Here is a 23324-nt window from a genome sequence, read left to right on the forward strand (position 1 = left end):
AAAACCTTTGTTTTGCATTTTATTTTCTTAAAGATATTAATCACAATTATTTCACAACCTGTATCACAAATCAACAGAGTCATTAGTGAGTCTGTTTCTATCGGTTTTTTTTCCTTATAGTCTTGTTTCTTGAGATATTTGGCAATTTTTGTTGTTGTTGTTGAGCATCATTGGCTACAAAGAAAAGTATAGAGTCTGAATGATGTGATCCTCCTCCAGAGAGGGTTTACTCTATTGCAAGCAGCCTAAATGGACTCAATCACATTCACTCATGCAGGGACTGAGCTCACAAAGTTGCTGCTCAAGATTAGGTTCCCCACCAGAAAAAAAGACTCTAAGAAAGAGGTTAACACAAAGAAGTTTACTAGGAAGTGATCTTAGGATAAGCACCAATGGAAAGTAAGGACTCAGGATTGAGCAGAAAGATAGGTTGGGCTCTCATGCACTCTCAACCAAGGCCTCAAGCTCTCTAAAACTGGAATGAACCTTGAAAGTTGTCCAGCATTGCAGCAAGGGGGCCATGACTTTAGATTCCCACCTTAACCAGTCATTGGATGCAATCTACTCCTGGGAAGGCAGTGTGATCTGGGGTAGGGCAGTTCTTTCCTGCTGAGGGCAATCTCTGGAGATGGCTGACTGGTGAGTTCTGTCATTCAGCAGGATTCTTGGCTTCTGAGTAAATAAGTCCTTCCGTTCTGAAAGGAGAGCTGGGCAGCATATCACAGCACCCACCAGAGTCCACTGCTTTTGCCTCTTGGATCCACATCTTCATATTAGTTTGGGAAGCATTTCTTCAGGATCTAGAAGGTTGTGGGAAAACCATACCCTACCACAATACAGTTTGTAGTGGGGCTTTACATGATATTCATGCCCAGTTTTCTATGCATTCTAGGTCTCCCTCATCCTCAGCTAGAATAGCGGCTAGTCTTGGTAGATAATCTGATGACATGACCTAGATTCTCATTCCTAAAGTCTGAGGCCATGGTCACCAGGCCCTGCTTAGATAGTGACTTCTACACTTGTCCCTTTCCTGTCAAGATAAGGCAAAGGAACACTAAGAGGATGCCAAAGTGGATTATCTGGATAGCAAACATTCCTTCTTACCTCCATTGAATAACAGCAGCCATACCTCTACCTTATGATCAGGATTAGTTACCACTATCAGGATGGTGACTCCTCATCTTGCCTGATGGTGCCTTGGTACAAGGAGTTCAACATGCCCTGGAAACGGTTGTAATATATAATTCAATGAGTCTTCCCCTATGTTCATTTGAAAGCATTCCCCTCTGGAAACCAAGACCTCTAAACAGTCACAATTCAGATTCACCAGAATGGGAAGCAAAATGCTCCAAGTGAAGATACTCCCAATTCCACTCCCTTAATTACCAATCCATGTATTCTACCTATTGAGGACACAGTGACATATAAAAGTAATTGATTTAGGCCACACACTGCATCTTGGAAGATGATAGTGCCTAAGCTATTTCTTCAACAAGCCATTCTGTGACTCTATTATGTTGGCAGTTTCTGTATGGGGTAGAATGTGATATGACAAGTAAATTTACTATGCCTTCCCTGCTATAAAGTGGGTCCCTTGGTCTGATACAATGTTATATGGGATCCTGTGGCAATGGACCAAACAAGCTGTAAGTACCCAGATGATGATACCAGCTGAGGTCCTACAGGCAAGAAAAACAAGGCTGCAACTGAAATATGTGCCATTCCTGTCTAAATGAATCACTGGTCCTTTCAAGGTGGAAGAAATCCAATGTAGTCAGCCAGGCGCAGTGGCTCACGCCTGTAATCCCAGCACTTTGGGAGGCTGAGGCAGGCGGATCACGAGGCTAAGAGATCGAGACCATCGTGGCTACAGTGAAATCCCGTTTCTACTAAAAATACAAAAAATTAGCCAGGCGTGGTGGTGGGCGCCTGTAGTCCCAGCTACTTAGGAGACTGAGCCAGGAGAATGGCGTGAACCCAGGAAGCGGAGCTTGCAGTGAGCCAAGATTGCACCACTGCACTCCAGCCTGGGCAACAGAGCAAGACTCCATCTCTGAAAAAAAAAAAAGAAAAGAAAAGAAAAAAAAAGAAATCCAATGTAGTCAATTGCCATCCATTGGAGAATTAGTGTCATCGAGGGATGGTGCCATGTCTCAGCATTGTTCTCTTTTGCTAGCAGGTTGAACATTGAGCAATGGCTGTAGCTCGATTTATCTTGGTAAGCAAAAGCTCGTGCAGCTGGACTTGTGTATAACTTCCTTCCCTGCCACCATGGTTATTTCTATCATAAACCCATTGTGCCAGCATTGAAATGGCTAGTGACAGGCTACTGACACCAACCTCCTGAGTCTTCTACTTGGTTTTACATGTAATACAAAAATCTTCTTATTTCCTGCCATCCCCATAGTTTCAGCCTCATAATTCCACTCCATGTTTATCTTCCAACGTTTCTCCTTCCTGGACCCTAGCCAACTATCCAAGCCATTCCTACTGCCCACGAGTCTATAAGTATTTGAAACTTGAGTCACTTCTGTTTCCATTAAAAAGTAGATGACAGGTTTTCAAAACTCTTCACAGTGAGAGGCTTTTCCCCCACTGCTGTTTTCTAAGGCCATTCCTGGGTGAGGGTATAATGCAGTTGTTGTCTGTCTTAGCTTGCTTCTGTGTACCAAGCCAACCCATCAGAAAAGTAAGACGAGATTTCTGCTTCTTTCCTGAGCTTATCATAAGAGACTTCCTCATCACCATCCACCTGCCCTTCTGCATCCATAGGTATAAACTAAGGGAGAGATGCTACTGCAATGAAGGTAGATGTATGGGGATCTGAGTCACATGTTTGTGTAGCTTATGTGTAGGTAGACTCAGGCCTTAGTACTTATTATCCCAGACTTACTATTTCTGCCTTACAATTGATTGCTACTGGGTCCACACAACCTTATAACTTGATGAGTCTGACAGAAATCAGGACCTCATTTCATGATGACAGTGCTGGCCACAAGGTCACTTGACCCACAGTAAAGTATACTATCTCTACATGGGCTTCCAAGTAGAAAAACAGGAACTGTCTTTCTAGGAGTGTAATTCTCCATTGCAAATGGCATAGTTGTGCTACACCATGATTCTCCTATGAAGTTTGCCGAATAACTCCACTCAGAGTCTTTTCCTGCCATGTCTCTAATACTATAAAGCTTGCTGGGGTTTATGGTCCAAGCATCAGGGTCACTTGCACCAAAATCTAGACCTGCTATAGAGCACTTTCTAGCTGCAAGCTCCCCTCAAACCTAGAAACCTTTTTTAGCAGTCAGCAGTAATATTCCCAGTGTGGAATATATTGCCTCCAAAACCCAAAGAGGGCAGATATGTTTTCTTCTTTGTGGTGGTAAGTATGAGATGCAATCATTCTAACTATATTTTGGAGGGAATGTCTGAGCACACTCAAGAAATTAGACCTGTAAGAATTTTTTTGATGTAGTGGGACTGTGAATCCTCATGGGATTTATGTCCTACTCCCTGCAGTGCATGTCTTATCGCCCCTCTAGTGCACTTAACAGTTCTTGCTTATATTGCCCAATTATCATGACATCATAAATACACCAGTGCAATATTTTTTCTAATGTCCAGATGGTTCAGATTTCCTCAGACTTACATTATGACAGAGGTCAAAAGAGTTAATACAGCCCTGGGGCAAGACTAAACATATACTGTTTTATGTTCCAAGTGAATACAAACTGCATTTCATTCCTCTTCTAACAGGAATGGAAAAGAACGCGTTTGTCACACCAGTGGCTACATGCCATATATCGGACTTTGTTAATTTATTCTATTAAACATGCAACATCTTGTTTAACAGCTGAAATAAAGTTTCCTACTATGCTGAGTTTGTAGTACTGTGTGTCATTCTCCAGAAACCACCTGGATTTTGTAAGGAACCACCTGATAAATTAATGTAGATATGATGGAGACCACCAAACCTGTGTCCTTTAGGTCTCTAAGGGTGACATTGATCTCTGTCACTCCTCACAACATGTAATATCGTTTCGATTATTCAATTGAAACTAGAACGCATTTTGAATGAAATGATAATGAAACACAACATATCAAAATTTAAGAGAAGCAGCAATCACAGTGCTTAAAGGTAGAAGCTTAGATTAATTTTTAATTTTTTTCTTTTCTAATGTTAACATTTATAGATAAAATTCTAAGTTACAAATCAAAATATTTTCTAGTTTCCTTTGTATCATCTTTTGGGACCCATGGATTGTTTAGAAGTGTGCCGTTTAATTTCCAATTATTTGGGTATTATCATTTTGTTATTGATTTCTAATTTAAATCTACCACTGACACATAATATACTCTTACACTGCCTGATTTTAGTTCTTTTAAATTTATTGAGAATTATTTCATGGTCCAACCTACAGCTTACCTTAGAAAATGTTTCATGAGCTCTTCAAAGAATGTGAATTCCACAGTTGTTGGGTGGAGAGTTCTATTATTAATGTCAATTAGATTAATTTGGTTGATATTGTTCAATTCTATATTTGGTGATTTTCTGTCTTTTTTTGTCAATTACTTGAAAAGGAATGTTGGAGACTACAAAAATAATTGTGAATTTGTCTAATTCTTCTTCGAGTTGTGTTCATTTTTGTTTCATGTATTTTAAAGCTCTGTTAATTGGGTACAAATTAGGTGGTTACGTTTTCTTGATGTTCACATCATTATAAAATATCCCTCTTTAGTCCGATAATATTCCTTCCTTTGAATTCTACATTATCTGATATTAATATATCCAGTCCACCTTTCTTATGATTGGTATGTGCATATTGTATCTTTTTCAATACTTTTCATTTTAACTTATCTGTATATTTATAAATAGTTTCCTTATAGGCAGCATATAGTTGGTCTTGCGTTTTATCCAGTTTGAAATCTCTGCTAAAAGGCAGAGATGGGAGTGTTTAGACTATTTATATTCAATATAATTATTGACATAATTGGGTTTAAACTTATCTTTTTGTTATATGTTTGGAATTTGTACCATATGCTCTTTCTTCCCCTTTTTCTTCTTTCCTACCTTTTTTTAGGTTAATTGTGTATTTTCTATCTTTCTATTTTAAATCCACTATTGACTTATAAACTACACTTTTTTGTTTATTTCTTTGTTTACTGGGGTTCATAACATGCAACTTAATTTCATCCAATCTACTTTTAATTAACATTATATCACTTCACATATGAATTTAAAACCTTGCAACAGTATTCACTCCCTAATAAACCTTGAGCTATTTTATTATACAACTTATTCTTTCATAGGCTAAAATTCTCAATATATTGGCATGATTTTTTGCTTTAAACAATCAATTATTTTTAAGAAGTATATAAATCTAACAAATAAAAAATTATTTTATATTTACCATGTCTGAAGTTTTTTATTTTTGTGTGTAGATCCAAGTTTTCATCACTTTTTTTCCTTCCATTTAAGGACTGACATTTTTAAAAAACATTTCTTGTTATGCAGGTCTCCTAGCCACAAATTTTCTGGGTTTTTTTTTCCCCCCTAGAAAAAAAATTTATTTTGCCTTTAATTTTGAATAATGTTTTGGTCAGATATACAATTTTAGGTTTATAATTTCTTTCTTTTAGTACTTTAAAGATGTTTCTCCATTCTTCTGAAATACGTAGTTTCTAAGGGGAAATTAAATTTGTATATTTGTTTCTTTATACATATTTTTTCTATTTTTAAGATTTTTCTCTTCATCACTTGTTTTCAGGAATTTAATTAATATGGGTTTTTTGTGTGGCTTTCTTTGTGTTATTTTGGCTTGAGGTTTATTGAGTATCTTGGATCCGTGAATTTACATTTTTTATGAAATTCATAAAATTCCTAGCCATTGTCCTTCAAATATTAATGTTTATATAAGTAGTTAACATTTGATAAATGTATATTTTAAATCAGCAGCAAAAATATGCATATACATGCTATAAATTAAATGGTTTGGAATAATGAGCTATCCCTTTTTTCAAGAAAAAATAGATTTCATCCTCACTCCATTCACAAAAATAAATTGGTTTTATATTAACAACCTCACGTAAACAAATGGAAATATAAAAGTTTTCAGTGAAAATAAAAAGATTAGTTTAGACACTTAGTATAAAATATTCAAGTTATTGATCAAGCAAACCCTGTATTTATACAAAAATTAACTAACGGCCAACTAGGTAGGCACTCCCTGATCATCACCCAAAATCAAATCTACCGTATGTGATTGTGAAGTTTATGGTAGGCATGCTCAAAATATTTTTATTAGCTGTTCTTGAAAGAAAAATTATGAAAGTTGTGTACGCTTTTTTTTTTTTTTTTTGTCTTTTTTGTTTTTGAGACTGTATCATTCTGTCACCCTGGCTGGCATGCAGCAGTGCAATAACAGCTCACTGCAGCCTCAACCTCTTGGGCTCAAGTGATCCTCCTGCTTCAGCCTCCCAAGTAGCGGGGTCTACAGGCATACACAACCATGTCAGCTAATTTTTAAATCTTTTGTAGAGACAGGATTTCACTATGTTGCCCAAGTTGGCCTCAAACTCCTGGCCTTAAACAATCATCCCACCTCTGTCTCCCAATGCCGGAATTACAGAAGTGAGCCACTGTGCCCAGCCCTCTTTTGAAAATGTTCCCATGTATTAAGTTCAGCTACAACAATTTGTAAACCAAAAATAGAGGTGTTTTAAACAAAATAGAAACATATCTGTCTCTCGTGCTTATGTTTACATACACAGTTAAAAGCCTGCACAGAGGCTTGACTATTGTCAGATAGCCTAGACACCATGCTTCTCATTGCACTGCTATTCTCAACATGTAACTCCATTTTGTGATTCAAGTTCCAAATATCTTACCCATTTATCCATTTTATCTTAGCTAGAAGGGGAAATTGGAAGGAGAAAATTATGTCCTCTCACTCTAAGATTATTTCCTGGGGGGAAAAAAAAAAGTCAACATTAATTCTATTTACATCCCATTGGTCAGAATTCAATAGCATGAGCACATCTAGCTGCAAGGAAGTCTGGGAAATGAAGTCTGTTCTGCACGACTGTAACCAGGTAATTCTAGGTGGTACATTATTGAGGAAGAAGTGAAGAACAAATACGGGGGGACAGGCAGGCTTTCTGCATTATTTGTTCTTTCTTTCAACAAAACTCTTTGGGTCCCTACCTACAAGACACTAGTGATGGCCCCTAAGATGTAGGATGAACAAGCATACAGCCCACCCCTACCTGAATTTTACAGTCTAGTGCATAAAATGCATAAAAGTTGAGTAATTAAGAACACATATCTTCTGTGCCATTTCTGCAGCCTATTTTCAACCAGTTCTTTGTGGACATTCTGTTTAATCCCTGTAAATGAGTAACGCTATCATTAAGCCTCTACCTAGAACTTCACGTTACATTAGGCACTCAGTATTATCCTTGAGTCTTAAAACAAAAGAAAACTTCAGAGATCATTTAATTGTTTGTGGTTAAGAAAACTGAGGTCCAGGGACAAAGGGACTTACCCAAGGTCCCTCCTTTAATCTCTTTGTTGTCAACGACGCAGATCTCTGTCTGCAATCACCACAGAGTGTCAGGACCTTAAATTTCAAGAAATAAAAGCTGAGCTTTCCTCAGGATTTCCCAACCGTGTATGAGTAATAGGGAAAAACCCCTGGGAACAGCCATCAACCCATCTGCTGTTTCAACAATGCAGCTTGCTAAACATTCTATTATAACTTCTCATTATGCAATAGGAACAGAGCCCACCCAGACTGCTGAAATACCTCTTGAGCCAACCTCTGTGTCTAGAAAGAAATCAGTTAGTTGAGCATGCTAGATTTAATTTCCTACTCTAACACTTATTAGCTGTGTGTCCTTGAACACATTGCTTAACTCAGTCGAGTTTCAAATTTCTTATCTCTAGCTTGGGGATTGTGGATGAAAACAGTCAAACTCTGTAAAACTTGAAGAGATTTATTCAGAGCCAAATATGAGTGACCATAGCCTCTGACACAGCCCTCAGGAGGTCCTGAGAATATGTGCCCAAGGTGGGTGGGGTGCAGCTTGGTTTTATACCAAGCATGGTATAAAACCTCAGGGAAGTATGAGACATCAATCAAATACATTTAAGAAATACATTGGTTTGGTTCAGAAAGGCAGAACAAATCAAAGGGCAGGGGATGGGGGGCTTCCAGGCTACAGGTAAATTTAAACATTTTCTGATTGACAATTGGATGAACTTGTCTAAAGACCTGGGATCAATAGAAAGGAAATGTTCAGGTTAAGATAAAAGATTGTGGAGACCAAGGTTCTTTTGAAGTCATATAGTAGCTGCCCTTAGAGACAATAGATGACAAATGCTTTTTATTCAGACCTTTAAAAGGTGCTAGACTCTTACTTAATTGCTTCAGGATTGGGAGGCCTGGAAGAAAAATATCTAGGTATGTTAACAGAGATTCTTTACAGATGCACATTTTCCCCTACAAAGGACAGCTTTGCAGGACCATTTCAAAAAACGGCAAACAAAGTAAAATATGTTTACTTCCTTCTTTGTCACATAATGTTATGCCAGAGTCATATTGGAAAGTAAGTCACGATATATAGGATTAAATGAAAAACATCTGATGAGAATTTATGGTTTGTAGGGCATGACTCCACAGACTCCCTAGATAGGAATTTGGGCAAGATAAAAAAACCAGAGCCTAGTCCTTAGGATGATTACCCCTATGCTATAGTACGAAAAGGATCAAGTAAAATATCATAAATAATAAGTTTAGTACAATAGCTTACCTGTAAATGTTATTTTCATTCACTTATATTCATGCATCATTGCTTCCAAGTAAACTACCTTCTCAAAAACTATTTTGATTTATTCAACTACTTGTAATCCTTCAATGGCTCCCAATCACTTACAGGAGAAACTCCAAACCCACTGGCATAATTTTCAATTTCTTCTCTATTTTTTTACAAAAAAAAAAAAAGTGGGCCGGGCGCAGTGGCTCACGCCTGTAATCCCAGCACTTTGGGAGGCTGAGGCAGGTGGATCATGAGGTCAAGAGATCGAAAGTATCCTGGCCAACATGGTGAAACCTCATCTCTACTAAAACCACAAAAATTAACTGGGCATGGTGGTGCACACCTGTAATCCCAGCTACTTGGGAGACTGAGGCAGGAGAATCGCTCGAACCTGGGAGACGGAGGTTGCAGTGAGCCGAGATCGTGCCACTGCACTCCAGCCTGGTGACAGAGGGAGACTCCATCTCAAAAAAAAAAAAAGAAAAAAAGAGATTTGGCAAGTCAAAGATGGAGCTAAAACATAAGTCAATTGACACCTGTTCTACTAATCCCTTAAAAATAACTATAGTAAAATGTAGAAAATTCTACAAGAGAGATTAATACAGAACACTGGGGTAAAAAGGGGAGTGTTGTTTGTCATAAGGTTGTTTATATTTTCTTAGCCATTCAGTTTCAGAGACTGAAATACATCCTGAAAGATTTACTGTAGTTATTTCTAGGTGCAGAGTTGTAAGTGATTTTTAATAATTTTGTTGTCATTTTGAGTATTTTCCAATTTTTCTCTTCCTTTCTTTCTTTTTTTTTTTTTTAATTTTTCTAGAGACAGGGTCTTGCTATGTTGCCCAGACTGGTCTCAAACTCCTGGCTTCAAGCAGTCCTCCCACCTTGGCCTCCTAAAGTGCTGCGGTTACAGGCATGAACCATCATATTTAGCCCCAATTTTTCAACAGTAAAACACTTATTTTTTGTCTAATAAAATAAAATATAATAATAGTAATAACATGTGCTTATAACTGAAGATTATCCCCAGCAGAAGAAATAATTAAGGGTGGAGTTTGTGAATGAAGTCAGACACTAGGAGATTTAATGACAAGATGACCCCAGTTGTCCATGGGGCCATAAGTGAGCATATATGACACACAGACTCACCACCAGGTTATGCCGTCTCAAGTCTCAAGGTCATTTTTCTTTTTCTGAGATTCGGTGGCTACCTCTTGAGGCAGGACCTGCAATTGAAAGGCAGTCTTCAGCTCTGATATAAGCAGTCATGCTCCAGCCAAATATGTCTCATTTAAACTGCAGTAGACCAATAATTGTTTGTTTTGTTTTGTTTTTGTTTGTTTACTTGTTTTCTTAAGAGCTTTATGGAAACATAACTCACATACCATACAATTCACCCATTTATTCTTACATTTCATATAAATGGATTCATACAATATGTGGTCCTTTGTGACTGGCTTCTTTCACTTAGCGTAGTATAATGTTTTTAACATTTGTTAAACATTAACATTAACATAATGTTTGGCCATTATAGAAAATGCTGCTAGGGACATTTATGTACAATTGTTTTTGTTGGACATATGTTTTCATTTCATTAAGAATGCACCTAGTTATGTATCTCCCCTCTTTTTCCTTTCCAATGGGAAGAGTTACTTTGGTTTTGTGGTCTCTGTATATTAGGTGTGTGAAGAGGGGAGCACAGAAAACCCTTCCTTTTAGTTTACAAATTACCAGAGTGAGAGAAGGCACATCCAGATCTAGTAAAGAGGCCACCTAGCATCCCCTAGTTTACTCTGGACTTTTAGCTGATTCCACAGACTGTATGAACTATTGTGTTTTCTCTCTGTCTTGGGGTGGCATGATTGTCTTTTGCATGTAAGAAGGTCAGTGAACTAAATATTTGCTGACCAGAATAGCAGATTTTGGTCACCATTAATGTTTTCCACTAACGATTTCCAATTCTCCTAGCAGAAATATTGCACTTCCTCATCTTCTTGAAACTGAGTGTGACTATGTGACTTACTTTGACTAGAAATGTGAGTGAAAGTGACCCTTTTCACTTCTGAGACAGTATACTAGTTGTACTTCTTTTTTCTTCTGCTGCTACATACATAAGACTTCCATGAGGAAAACTTTAAAATAATAATAGATACAGAAGAACTGAAAAATGGAAATATTCTAAAGCCTTATATAGAGGAACAAAGGTCCATGAATATTTAAGTCAACTTAAAAAAAGAGGAGTAAAGAAAGGGGATTCCCCTACTAGATATGCCATGCTATCAAGCCATAGTAATTAAAAGAAAATAGAATTGGCGTCAGAACAGATAGACAAATCGAACAGAATAGAGTTTAGAAATAGACTCCAATTTAGAGTCTATAGATTAATTCTTCAAATGTACACGAAGTCTATTTAGAGTCTTCATCTAAATACAGACCAGACTCTAAATAGACTTCGTGTACATTTGAAGACTTAATCTATAACAAAGGTGACACCATAAATCAAAGGGAAAGACTAGTTTCTAGCAGATGATGTTGGGAAATAGCTCACTGTGCTGACTCTGGGCCTGTTTGACCCCAAATACAGTTCTTGCCCTCCTCTGCTTTATATCACAGGCTGCGGGCTACATTCCCAGTCTCTCCTGTCACCTGACCTTCATCCAGTGAGGCCAATGGAGAGGCAATGAAACAGATTGCAAAGAAAGAGGAAGAAATAATCCAGGCTATTCTCTCCTACTCTTCATGCATTTGAGGACATTTACGGCAGCAGCGGCATCTCTTTTTTCATTCCCATTCCCTCCAAAAACTCCTGCATGGATTCCAATTCCACCAAGTAGTACCGAGTTCCAATAACATTGCCACCTCCTGTTCTTTATTATTAAGCCTAAGAGTGATAGCAGCTTCTTGCTGCTGCTAAGGTCTGGGTTGCCTCAGCATCTCCTGGTTAACTCACCAGATCTACCATCATTCATGTAATGAAGTACCTGCATTAAATTTCTTTTGTTTTAAACACTAAAAATGGCACGCATTTTTCTGGATAGATCTGCCTGATATACTTACTATGTGGAGACAAATACATGTGAATCCCCACCTAACATCACATGCAAAAGGTGGACTCTAAAAGAATTCAAAATCTAAATATGAACTATAGTTGGTAGGAGAAAATATGGAAAAATGTCTCTGTAACCTAGGGATGGAAAAGCTAAAATTCCAAAAGCACAAACCATAAAAAAATTGACAAACTTGATTATATTGTAACAAGGATTTTTGCTTAATGAAGAAGATAATTAAAGTTGAAGAAGACAAAGTTAACAAATAGATGAGTGATTGAAAAAATACATCTTTAAGGTCTAAAGTCAACAAGAGCTTAATATCTAAAATATATGAGAAACTCTTGCAAATCAGGAAGAAACAGATAGCTGCCCCAATATTAATAGAAATATGGTATAACAGGATATAAACAGTGAATTTACAGATGAGAAAGCCTCAAAAGCTAACAAGTTTATGAAGAGGTGTTCAAAATCATTAGCAATTAGAGAAGTGCAAATGATATTTTGGACCCAGAGAAAATGACATTTGCACTAGCCAAAAATCTAAAACTGTGTGAAAAAACTAGATTAGCAGCAATGTGGAATATCGTGGCCACCATTTCCATGATGGACTACCCGGAAGGCAGCCATCCTAGAGGACAAACCGTCAATATTTAGTCTCATTCCATATGCACATAGCAGCAATCTTTCTCCAGGGTATATAACACAAGCAATTCTCACGTAGGTTTATCAGAGGACATTCCTGGGGATGTCAATTGCTGTATTTCTTTTTTTGGAGTGAGTGGTGGGGGAGTCAGGGGAGGGATGGAAAATAACTTTGATAACCATGCCTAGAAGAATGAGTAGGTAAAAATCAGTAAAGCTGCATCATAAAATACCATAAAATACCAGGCATGAGTTCAAAGAAATGGCTTAGATTACTTTCATAGCAACATACATGGACCTTTAAAAAAAATTTCCCTTGGCCGGGCATGGTGGCTCATGCCTGTAATCCCAGCACTTTGGGAGGTCAAGGCAAGCGGATCACCTGAGGTCAGGAGTTCGAGACCAGCCTGGCCAACATGATGAAACCCTATCTCTTTGTATTTAACCAAAAATCAAAAAAAAAAAAATTAGCTGAAAAATTAGCTGGGCCTGGTGACGGGCACCTGTAATCCCAGCTACTGGGGAGGCCGAGGTGGGAGAATCACTTGAATCCGGGAGGCGGATGTTGCAGTGAATGCATCATTGCACTCCAGCCTGGGCAAAAAAAAAAAAGCCGTTGATGAAAAAAAATAAAAAATGAGACATAATACATGCAAAGAAAGAGAGTGACATAAGCAAAGCAGCATCTTTCAGGCCTCCCTCCCTCCCTCCCATGCTCCCTACACATCTATACTTTCCACGCCAACAATACTGAACTGTTTGTGGTTCCGCAAACTCAGCGTGTTTTTTCTCTACCATCTGCGTCTGTATGTGCTGTACCTTCCTCCAGCCTTCCCATCTAGTTCAATGAGGGATGGGCACACTGAATCTTTCTTACTGGGGAATCATCTGAGCTCACAGCTTATTTGGAACAGAGTAGTTGCTCAGTAAATATTGCTGACTTTAAACTCGGTTTGGACATACTCTGCAGGCCTCTCTTGCACCACAAACCCCTTCCATTCTCCCTCAATCTTTTTGTGAAAATAGCTACAGATTGTTAGAAGATTATACCTTCTAAAATCTCAGCATTATGCTACTAATCTGGAAGGCACACACTTGGAGGTCAACATTCTGGGAGCTCAAGAAGGGGAAGAAGACTAAAATGTAAAGTTTCCGTATGTTGACTTTCATTTAATCGCCCAACCATTTTCTATAAAGTACCCCTTCTTCCAACTCTGCCTGGTGTCCACCAGTCCAGAGCTCTTTTGATTCACTGCCTTCTGAGGGTAAACCTCCAGCTACATGCCAGGGCAAAGAAGAAGACGTCACCTGATGTAGTGGGTAGGGTGGACCTAGAAGTTCTCTTGCTTTTTATACAGATTCTCAATCACTCCTCTTTTTAGGCCCTATTTTACTTCATTCAGAAGTTCCAGAATCCAGAACCTGTCTGGGGTTCTGGCGTGCAAATCCCCTTGCTCTCCAGCTTCTGCTGCTTACAGCTCAGAATTCTCAGGTCTATGGAAGCCAATTGGAACAGTTGCCTATCTGCTTTCTTATTTTCAATATTCTTATCATCCCTTCTACCCTTCTTTTTGTCCTTGAGGGTTTATGCTTCACATTATGCCAAAACTTTAGTTGCTAGCATTGTGTTGTTATTTAAGAGGGAGCAAGGATAAATTAATTTGTTCAATATATCATCTTTAAAAAAAAAAAAAAAAAAAAAAACCTGCCTATTTTCAGACATTTTAAAATTGTTAAAAATGTCTTCCTTTGAGGGAGGCAAAATTGGCAGGTTGAAAAGATCTACTTCCTATTCTTGTTTTGACACACAGACTTCTGATATTGTAGAACACCTTGCTGTCCCTCTCACACTTTCATTCCTTTCTTCTCCAGGCTGTAGACAAGCTCCCCTCCAGTACTTATTAAAATGATTGTATTTGTGACCAGTGGAAAGTATACCTGGAAAACATGTGAAAAGTGGGGTTGGGATGAGGATGGGAGGAGGTGGATGCATTGGAAGAATACAGAGAGCTCAGTTACCTTCTCCTAGGTCAGTGTTTCTCAATTCGCACTCCCTAGATAAGCAGCATCAGCATTACCTGGGAACTTATTGAAATGAAACTTCTCAAGCTCCACCCTAGACCTGCTGGGTCAGACACACTGGTAATGGGATCCAGAACTCTGTTTTAACAAGGAGATTCTGATGCACACTCCTGTTTGAGAACAACTGCCTTAGAATCAACTGTGGCCATGGGCACAAGGAGATAATGAGGAAATCTGGCCACTGCGTTACAGGAGCCATTACCTGAGAAGAAACTATAAACTGGAGAGCCAATGAGTTGATATGAATTACACTTCTATCTCGTAGTAATTAATGGTATTCCTATGGAAGAAACAGCTAACTTCAGGGTGGTCTTTGTTAAAAAATGATTACTCTCCATTTATATTTTAGTCTTAGGGTTTTACTTGCTTTCTCTACATCCTGTATATGAGTGTCTGTGCTAAGAGAGTGAAACCAGATCTAGAATATCCTCACAATTTGGTACCCTTGGTGCTACTCATACTTACAGGCTTGACAACAGCTTTGTGCTACAGGTGTTGTTGATGGCCTTCCAAAGAGCTTTGGAAGTTAATACTTTAGAGTTGACCTCAGGAGTTAATGTTTTAGGGTTTTTTAACCAAGAGGTAATCTACAACAAAGATAGTCAATCTCCCACCCTTGGTTTGATTTCATTCCAACCTTAGGAAATACAGAGGGGAATGCACCCCAAAGAAAAGTTTCGACATTGTTACTTAAGCTACTGTGATTCAGAAAAGTTTTTGAAAAGTTTCAACAGAAGGGTTGAAAAGTCAGGAATAGTACATAACCCATTTTTTTCCACAGAGACACATTCTCTTAACCTCATCCAACTTTCCCAGAGTGCCTCTAAGACTCTAATAAACTAAAGATGCAATATCTTGAAATGAAAATTGTGGTTTCAATTTTAGGGTCTACCATGTGCCCAGCAATGTACAAAGCTTTTATGTGTATTATCACAATTCGCCTAAAGTTTATGTTTCTGTGTTTTATCCTCCTTTTAAATATGAAGTGAGGACTCAGGTTAAACAGCTTGACCAAGGCCACACAACTAGCAAATCAGGATTAAACCCATATCTATCTGCCTGTAACTTCCATGATCTTAACCACCCACCACACTGTCTTAGCATAGAATTGTTTCCTCTATGAAGCCCTTCCGCCACCCCAAATCCAAGTCAGTTACTTATTATTCTCTTCTGATATTTGTTTACTTGTCTTTCTCTCCTGCAAGACTTTGAGCTCTGGGAAAGCAAGGTTGGCTTGATTTCTTGCCTTGCTAGCACCTAGGAAAGGGCCAAACACAAAGGATATATTGAGTGGTTGTTTATTAAATCAAACAATAAATGAAAGAGTGGGCAGATAAATGAATGGATGAATAGATGGGTTTCAAGGAGAAGTTACAGCAGCAAATACATAACTCTAGTACCCATAGATCAAGTGTTAATTAGAGGAAAACCAAAAATATTCATCTGCAAACAATGGCACCTACATCCACTGTATCTTACCTTTGCCGTGTCTTTCATATCTCTGCTAATTTTGTGTGTTTGCTACCTCCCCTTTTTTCCTTCCCTTCCTTTTCCCTCTCTCCCTTCCCTTTAAATACCTATAATATAGAACTGAAATCACACGTATAATATTTTCGTTTGTTGTAATTTATGATTCAGATATAAACAATGTTTCCTCATTCTTAATTTCAAAATCCAGTTCATGGAACATTTTTGTAATGTCTAAAAATAAGATCCAAAACACAAACACCCACAAGTGTCCCTCTTGATTTAACAACATACAGTAAATTGATTTTTTTTTCTTTTTTCTTTGGTGAGTCAGTGACCGCCAATAGGAAAAAAAAATTATCCAATCTTGTTCAATGATAGGAAGTAAGAAGATTTCAGCACCTACTAAGTGCCAGTGGTGTGTGTGTGTGTGTGTGTGTGTGTGTGTGTGTGTGTCCTCCATCTTCTTATTTGCATTTATAGGGAGACAATTAAGGCTCAGAGGTTATGTAACTGTCCCACTGTTACCCAGGAAGGAAGAAGAGAAGGTGGGATTCAAACTCAGGACCCATGATTAGTTTTCTCGCATGAAATTAAAGACATCATATGGTAGAAGCAGCAAAGAGAAAAAGTGCCTAGTTGAAAACAAAACCCTGGGATTAAGGAACGCTTTTTCAAGGAGAGCACCAAAGCTACCAGAACACGGTTTTGTAATCATGGGTGTAGAGCTTGCATGCTGAAATTTCCTATGATTCAGCTCTGCCGTACTACTCGGCTCTTTACGAAATTAAACCACATTTTAGAAAAGGAAACAATATCAGACTGATAATAATTTCTGTTTAAAATCAGATAATTTAAAACAAGATGAAAACCAGTGGAATGACATAGATTTTTATCTCACCTGCTAGTCACAGAAATGTTGAGTGTGAAAAACTTTGAATTCCAAATTCCAAAAATAAAACTTTCTTTGCTGGCTCTGGAGGTTTCTCATATTGTTTCACAACCTACATGCCCACGCCCCTACTCTCATGGTGTCTGCTTCCTCTTCCTCCCCCAGCCCATGCCATGAACCCGAAGGCATGCAACAGGGAGGGGGTCTAGGGGAGAGAAGAGCCCAGGAGCCCTTCCCTGCAAGGGCACTTCTGAAAATCCCCAAACACCACTTCACCAAAATTCTCTCAGGCTGCTCTGGGCTGAGCAAGAGTGGAGGAAACCAGGCAGGATGTCAGCCTTGCTTATGTTCTCAGAATTGCTACTTGGCCACAGTTTTCTCTGGCTTGAACCATAGCAGTAGGCAGAATGGAAAGTGTATGAAAAGAAAGTGCAACTGATGGTCTTGGAGAAGTCCTCAGAATGAAAGCAGGAGGCGCCTGTGGGAGACTTCAGCCCTCGCTAAAGCCAAATGGGCCTAGCCAAGCTGCCTGGCCCAAGGTACCAGGTCCTACCCTCCTGTCCAGATTTTGGAGGATTCTTGGAGCATCAGTATTCTCCCCTCATACCTCATTAGCTTTCGATTGCATTTTGCGCCTTCATTCTTAAGAAGTCACTTGCCTTGTTAAATGTGAGTATTCCCCAAGGCCAATACTAAGTCTCTGTTCTTCTGGCTGCATCTCAACAAAGTTGTAGAATCAGAACACTATTGTGGTTGAACATGAGGCATGAGTTTAGCCAGATCTGACTTCCAGTGTGGGGCCTGCCAATTATCAGCTTTATGACCTTGAGCAAGTAATCATCTTTCTTCATGTCATTCTCTTCTTGAACTTCTCTGTGAGAGCAACTCTCTAACCTGTTTTCATTTCCTACCTCTAATATAGCCAACTGCTTGCTAAACATTTCCACTTGGATGTTGCTTTATTGCCTCAAATATGACAAACGAAAACCATTATCTACTCTTCCCCATCCCACCAAAATCTTTCGTATTCTTTCTGCTAAGACAACCATCAGGTTTTGTTCTATTTTGTTTTTGAGACTGGGTTCACTCTGCTGTCCAGGCTGGAGTGCAGTGGTGTGATCACTGCTCACTGTAGCCTCCACCTCCCCAGGCTCAAGTGACTCTGCCACCTCAGCCTCCCAAGTAGTTGGGACTAGAGGCATGTGCCACCATGTCCTTAACTGGTATTTTTGTAGAGATAGGATTTCACCATGTTGCCCAGGGTGGTCTCTAACTCCTGGGCTCAAACAATCTGCCCACTTTGGCCTCCCTAAGAGCTGGGAATACAGGTGTCAGCCATCATGCCCAGATGGAAGCATTTTGGGGAACCACCTTTAACCTCCTATATTAAATCAGAACCAAAGTCCTATTGATTTTTCCTCTCTAAACTCTCTGCAATCACACTCTTCCTTTCTCAAAAACTCTTGTCATTTCATAGCATCTTATTCCCTACATGTATACCCTTTTCAAACTAGCCTTCGTACCACAACCAGAGAAATTCTTTCTGAAATCCCTTTGATCAAAATACCCTACCATCATCACCTCTCCCACCATTGAAAAATTACTAACAAGCTCCCAACCAGGAAAAAATTCACTCTCCTTGCCCTGAGTACTCAAGGCTCTTCATAAACCAGGATCAGTATCTCCCACCATCATCTCCTTGGACTCCCACCTGAGGCCTCTTCCTCAGGCCACTTCACTCAATGTGTAGTCACTCATTTATCAAATATATGTGGAATACTCACTTTGAGCCAGGTGTGATGGATACAGTGGATGAATAAACAGACACAGCCTCTTCCTAGCAGGAAAGCAGACAAGTTTTAGACCACTAAACACATACATAGGCTGGGTGTGGTGACTCATGCCTGTAATCCCAGCATTCTGGGAGGCTCAGGCAGGCCAGATTACTTGAGGTCAGGAGTTTGAGACCAGCCTGGCCAACATGGCAAAGTCCCATTTCTACTAAAAATACAAAAATTATTCAGGTGTGGTGGTGGGCGCCTGTAATCTCAGCTACTTGGGAGGCTGAGGCATGAGAACTCCTTGAACCTGGGAAGTGGAGGTTGCAGTGAGCCAAGATTGCACTACTGCACTCCAGCCAGGGTGACAGAGTGAGACTTTATTTCAAAAAAAAAGAAAAAACACATACATATAAACAAATTGTGAGGTTAAACACAACAGATAGGTCATAAGCATTTATATATTTTTTCTTCTCCCAATAAAATGAACCAAAAAAATATTTTAAGGTATAAATGAACAACAAATTTTAATCAAATTTTGAAAGATGGGGAAGAGATACATGAGTAATAATCAACTTTATTGAAAAGTTGAGAAAACTTCAACTTAACGAACCTGGAGAGGAGAAAGTTGAACATAATCATTCTCATGCACCCTACACACACCTGCAAGGTGTGGCTCTTGGAGACCTGATGCCCACAGAAGCAAGGAGCAAGATATAAGGCTGCACATCTGAATGCAGGAAGAGTTAAACCCGTAGATTCCTTCCCTTGGCCCCACAGAGCCTGATGGCCACCCGACAGAAGATAGGAGAGCTAGCATCTGGAGAAATTGTTTGAAGAAATTCCAGACTCACGTACATCAGACCCAGACTGGGACACAAGTGAGACATGAGACTGAAAATGATCACGCCAGGGTACATCATCATGCATTTCAGAACTCCAGGGATAAAGACATGTTCCTAAAACCTCTCAGACAAAAGGTTGGGGGCAAGCAGAGAAGAAGATCAAGATCATATACAAACAGGAATCAGAATGGTAATCAGTCATCTACCAGAAATGCTAGAAGTCAGAAAATAACTGAAGAAAGCCTTCAAAATTCTGACAAAATATTTTATCTGGAATACATTACTTAGCTGAGCTATCAAAAGACATAAGAGGAACATATAGACATTTCCAGACATAGAAAGATTCGGAAAATTTACCTCCCATTTACACTCTCTTTTTTAGGAAGTTACTTGAGAATATCCTCCAGCTAAACCAAGGAATGAAACAAGAAAGAGGAAGTGCAGAGGCCCAAGAAACAAGGGGTCTAAAACAGGAAAACAGTGGGAGGAAGTTCCAGGATGCCAGCAGGGCAGGACACAAAGAGAACCACCAGTACAGACAGAGCAACGCAGGCAAGGTCTCCAGGACAGGGCTTCGGAAAAGTAAAGTATTACAAAAAATAATATCTGGTCTATTTTATCACTTTGATTAGGGGTTGGCAAACTGCAGTCCATGGACCAAATCCTGCCTATCACCTGTTTTTGTAAATAAAGGCTTTTTGGAACATGGCCAGCCGCCCCCATTCATTTACATACTGTCTGCAGTTCAGTTGCATATTGCCCATGACTTTAACAACTGAGTTGAGTAGTTACAACAGAGGCTGTCTGGACCAAAAAGTCTAAAAATAATTACTATATGATCTTTTATAGAAAGAGTTTGCCAGCGCCTGATTTAAAAGAAAAAACTAGTGATCTGATGGAATGGGTGAAAAAAAGATAAGAAAAAATATAGAACAAACAACGCCAACTGGAGGTAAACAGGCAATCATTAACTCAGGAAGTATAAAGTTAGACAAGAAAAAATATGTTCCTAGTATACTACTTGGACTCTGCAAAGAATTTTTGTATGATCATAAAAACATAAACACTGATTCGGATTAATCTAAAAATTGTGAAATGAATATTAAAGCAAGAGGAGAAATGAAGAGATGTATAGAAGACCTAAATTTTCCTTTTAGAGCAGAAAACCAATAGAAGTCTAATATTAATAAATCAATATATAACAATACAAGCATATTTGCTAGAAATACTGAGGCATGTATTAGAAGAGATAGCTAAGACAGTTCCAAGTGATTTCTCTGGAGAGCAGGACCAAGTGGGGTAGAGATTCGCAGGCAGAGCACTGCTGTTTTCATTATAAACCTTCAGCATGTTTTTTCAACTTGATAAAGTGGCAATTCATTTCCAAAAATGATCTCAAAAATTATAAAATATGACAGGTATTAAGAAGTCCCAAAACAAGGTACCATGAGAGAGAATAATGGAGGTAGATAAACTACAAGCTTACTTTAGTCTGCAGGGAAGATGGTTCTAAGAAGATGACATTTAAACTGAGAACTTGAAAGCTAGCCAGTCAGTCAGTTTAGAGGAATGGGCCTCCAGGTAGAAGGAACAGCATGTGCAAAGGCTTGAGTGTGAGAGCAAGCTCCACAGGGACTTAAAGGATCTGAAGTGGTTTCAGTCAGCTGAAGGGGAGAGTGTGCCTGCAGAAGCCCTCAGGAGCAAACTTGCAAAGACAGCAGGAAAGAGACCAGGAAGCATTTGTACCCTATCCAAAAAGCAATGCTGAGTCACTGGATGATGCCATAAACACAAGAATGCGTCGCAAGACTGAGACCAACATTTGGAGTATGTTTCTTCCTTTTAAGATTTTTGCGTATAAACAGATTCCAATCCATAACCTAACAAAAGAAGTTACCGTACTGTCAGAAAGTGGAGCCAGACTGTATGTGTTTCCTTTAGGATGACAAGTCAAGCTTAGACATAAGCCAGCAAGGGGACCTCCCCAATGTCCTTGCTGGATTTAGAAGTGGCCATGTGCTACTCAGGGATTGCCTGCTTTCATCAACTATGTGACAGCTTCTTCTTCTCAAGTAAACTCCTACTTTGCTCCTTATACATACCCATTACTTTCCCTTAATCCCTCCTGGAATTTTGGATGCAAGGTTTTCTACAATCTCTCTTTGGGCTCCTATGGGCCTCTCTTTGAGTAAATCCAAAGTCTTGATCTTGGCCGTCACTGCATTGGCTTCCTAAAGGCCCTCTTTATCTGCTCCTAATTCTGTTTCAGATGTCTCAATACAGATGAGTCTCTCGAGGAAGGACCCAAGAGATACTCTCTCCCTACCTACATGAAAAAAATGGACCCCAGGGAGAGCACCAGGCTGATAGCAAAATCAGGATCACAATGCAGGTTGCATTGCTTTGCTTGTGAGGAGACCCACTTCAAGACTGCAGGAAAGAAGCTATCACATACCCTTGGTCAGAAGCCTGGCATAGTGAAATTCCAAGAAATGGAGTTCCTTTTTTATTTTGTTCTATTAATATATGATTTTCCTCTATTAAAGAAATAGCAAACAATATTTGAGAAATGTGTTCTAATTACATTTTGCAATCCATGCCCTTGGGTTAAAGTGTACCCAGATGTAATTATTCTTGTGAAATAGCTCTTAACTCTCTGCATATTAACTCTTGCTTCCTTTAAAAGCAGCAGGATGCCTTCACATCGTTGCTGTTGGCATTTTCTTATCAGAATTACTAAGGATTAATTACAAATTATTTTTATTGCACTGGGAGTAGGCAACACGGAATCAATGTGTCCTAAATGTTAATGTAGTCAGTAGTTTTCAGTCATTTTGGTTTAAAACTCCTTAGCCTTTCAAAAATTGAGGACTCCAAAAAACTTGTGTGCATGTGGCTTTATCTATGAATATTATTAGAAATAAAAACTGAGAAACTTTAAAAATCTGTACCTATTAATTTATTTTAAAACAACAGCAATAATCCTATTACAGTGGGATTAATGGATTATTGTTATTTTAAAATAAATTAATAGGTAAAGACTTACAGAAATAGTTTAACATATTTTTATGAAAAAATAACATTTAAAAATGCTCTTAGCATTTTTTAGAGTTTTGTAAATCTCTTCTATCTCTGGCTTAATATGAGACAGCTGGATTCTCACACCTGCTTCTTCCTTGAGTCTGTTGCAGATATCATACATCATGCAACCTCAGAAAAGCTCCACTTACACACATGAGAGAATGAGTCTGAAAACAAACCGTAACATGCTGGTATTACTGTGAAAATAGTTTTGACCTTGTGAGCTCGATAAAAGTGTTTCAAGGATACTTAGGGGTCTCTGGACCACATTTTGAGAACCACTGGCTAAGTTAAAATAATAAAGCAAAACTCATTTATGTATCCAAACATTATATTTCCATATGAGTGTTTTCATTTAATCCTCCCAACGAACCAAGGAGGAGACGTTATATCCCATTACATATGAGAAAGTATGCACTAATAAGTTAGCGAAGCAGCTCTTAAACATTTGAATGCATAAGCCAGGATTTGGGTGTGGAACTTTTCATGTGACAGCCAGTGGCCAAGGTGATGTCACTCAAAGATGACAGACTTACCTTAGTATTTCACTCTGTCCTTAAGTATTCATTTGTAGGTAATTCCTTTGGATCCATCATCCAACAACTTATCTCAATTCTATTTCATCTTCCTGTAGTGTAAATGCCTATTCCACGATGCAGGGTGTCTTATTTTG

At 38.8% G+C, this 23324-nt stretch overlaps 1 long non-coding RNA gene across 1 annotated transcript; it reads right to left on the bottom strand.

Annotated features, from left to right (window-relative positions):
* On the bottom strand, positions 1 to 23324 carry LOC114672631 (uncharacterized). The gene is made up of 6 exons (XR_003723030.2): positions 23188 to 23324; positions 9964 to 10040; positions 6886 to 6962; positions 5409 to 5551; positions 539 to 1221; positions 1 to 174 (listed from the first exon to the last, which is right to left on the bottom strand). It is a non-coding gene; the product is annotated as an uncharacterized LOC114672631 (long non-coding RNA).

Source organism: Macaca mulatta, chromosome 15 (assembly GCF_049350105.2).
Source record: "Macaca mulatta isolate MMU2019108-1 chromosome 15, T2T-MMU8v2.0, whole genome shotgun sequence".
NCBI classification, from domain to species: Eukaryota; Metazoa; Chordata; class Mammalia; order Primates; family Cercopithecidae; genus Macaca; species Macaca mulatta.